Consider the following 2,918-nt stretch of genomic DNA (forward strand, 5'->3'; position numbering starts at 1 on the left):
ATGCCGCTACTGTGCCCAGGTTCAGGCCGGGGCCGCACCTGGCGCCAGAGCGAGCGCTAGTCCACCTGAAGCTGGACAGGAGCGGGGCCTGCTGTTTGCAACTGAATTATTATAATAATCATGTGTAATATAGTAATATAAGTTGTCAATTATTTATTATCTAATCGAGCATTTATTATTTGTTTATTGTATATGTTGACTAATTACAAATCATAGACAATATTACTATGTAATTTAATTATGTTATATATTTACCCAACCAACCATTTATTAATTATTGTTTATTTTTTACATGTATTGTTTGTCTAGATAACACTTGTTACATTATGTTCATATGTGATTACGTATCAATACGTAACATAAATATATGATATTTTAAATGTTTTATATTTTCATACTTTATATTTGTCTTAACGTTAAGTTTAAGTATAAGTGTATTTTACATGTAATATTTAAATATAATTTATGTATTAAACATATTTTTATATAATCACACACTCATGATTATGTCATTATAAATTAGCAGGTTATAATTTATTAAGCTTCCACATTATGCCAAACGCTGTACAAGGCAAGGGCTTCTAATGCCCCAACTACGCCACAAGTCCTCAAGCTGAAAACCTAGGTTCAGAACACCAGAGTAGGGGCCCTTGGTCATCCAACATGGGGTGCCAACCCATTAGCGATAGAGGGCGAGGATAAGTGGAGGGACCCAGGTGTCAAGTGAAGTTTAACACAAAGGGGTTCCTGGGTGATTTCTGGATGTCCGCTAGGTGTGAGTCATGTCCTGTTCATGCACTGTCCTTAGAGGCATGCATGACCGTGCCCTCCACCTGACAAGGAAGAAGCAGAGGGTGCAAGGTCCCCCAGGATGAGGGCCCAGCCTTTGAACCCAGGCAAGCTTCCCAGTGGGGACGGTGTCTTGGCTGTCTTCAGTGACCTCGTTTTCTTGGGGACACGGAGATGTTGGATATTCTCCTTGAAACCTTCTTCTCCGATCCTGCTCGCACGTCGATGGCGTGTCTGTTTCCCTGCAGAACTATCAAATTCCGAAGCTGAGTTTACGCCATGCTCTTCGGCAGAGCATTTGCAAAGCCCACGAATGAATGAGATGTTCACTCCTCTGGCCCCAGCACGCCCGAAGATGATATAACACTTTGGGAAACGTGTGAGGAAAATCCCATGAAACGTTTGAGCAAGATATGGGTCCTCCGGAGGCATCTGAGAAACAGGAAGTTCCGGATTACCTGCCGCCGAAATCCTCGGTCGTGGGGCGCTCTGCATGCGCGTGGCTGTGTGAATCACTCCCATTGACGGTACACAGGAACTGGGAATATGGTGGCGTGTCACTCTCAGGATTATATGTCACAAGTCAAGGAATTTTGTGGTTGTAATTAAAATCCCTAATCGGTTGATTCAAGCTCATCAAAAGAGAGATGGTTCTGGGTGGGCCTGGCCTGATCAGGTGTGGGAGACAGCGTGAAGAGGTTGGGGAGATTAGACGCAGCAGAGACACAGCCAGGCCTCCCGGAGAAAGCAAACGGCCTCACCGAGAAGCTCACTTGGCAAGAGTTAGCGGCTGACTTCTGAGAGAGGAGGGCGCCAATACTAACACACAAGAAACTGAATTCTTCCAACACCCAGGGATCTTGGAAGAGAGCTCCAGGCCTCGAATGAGGCCCCAGCCCTGCCTGACACCCTGATGTGAGCCTGGGGACCCAATTAGCCTGTCAAATATGTGTCTCTTGCAGCCACTCCGTGTGTAGTCATTGGTTACACCGCAGTATATAACTAACATCTGGAATAAGCGCGCATATGCTAAGCCCTCATTAACCACAGAGAATTACATAGTCTTCCCCCATGCAGAAAACAACTCTCTATGCTTAAATAACCACTGGTTTTCTCATCGTCACGGTGTGAGTTTCCTGGGGATGCTGTGACTCAGTGTCACTAAATAAGCAGGTTCACACAGCGGGGATCCATCCTCTGACAGTTCCAGAGGCCAGAAGTGTGATGTCGGGTGTGAGCACTGTTGGTTCCTTCCGAGGGTTTTAAGGAACGAGCTGTTCCAGGCCTTTCTCCAGCTTCCGGTGGCCTGGGAGCAATCCTTGGCATTCCTTGGTTTGTAGACGCATCGCTCCAACCTCTGCCTCCATCTCCACGTGCCTGTCTTCCCTCTGTGGGTGTCTGTCTTCCTTTCTTCTTCCTACAAGGACACCCTACGTGTTAGCTTAGAGCCCACCAGACTCCACTGTGGCCTCACGCTAATGTGACTAATTACTGCTGACACAGAGGTATCCAGGACCACGCAAGACGCCGGCGCTCTGAGACCTGGGACCAGCAAATTGACGCTTGTTTCTGAACCTTAGCTGGTCCAATTCTGGCTTCTCTCGAGACTTCGACATCTCCCTCTGTCTAACGCTTCACAGGTTTGGCATCTTCCACACGGTGTCGACATTTCTTACACTCTGACCCAGATATACAGACTCTGTTAATCTTTTCCTATGAGAAAAATGCCTGCGGATGTGTGTGGGTTTATGAGTGACTACCTGTCTGCATTCATCTGTCTGTCTCTCTGTTCATCTACCCACCTACCTACCTACCTTTCCAGTTATCTATCCATCCACCCAAGTACCCTTCCATGCATGCGTCTATCCACTGTCTTATCTGTTCATCCATCTACCCACTTATCCATCCATCCACTATCCACCCATTCATCCATTATCCATCCACCATCCATCCATCCATCATCCATCCACACATCTACTTATCTGTCCACTCATTTATCCATCCATCTGCCCACCCATTTATCCACTTATACATCATCCACTCATTTATCTTATCTCTCTATCCATCCATCCATCCATCGACCCATTCATCTGCCCACCCACCCCCCCTTCCATCCATCCTCCACCCCA

This window comes from Pteropus alecto, unplaced genomic scaffold, assembly GCF_000325575.1.
Source record: "Pteropus alecto unplaced genomic scaffold, ASM32557v1 scaffold96, whole genome shotgun sequence".
In the NCBI taxonomy this organism is placed as follows: Eukaryota; Metazoa; Chordata; class Mammalia; order Chiroptera; family Pteropodidae; genus Pteropus; species Pteropus alecto.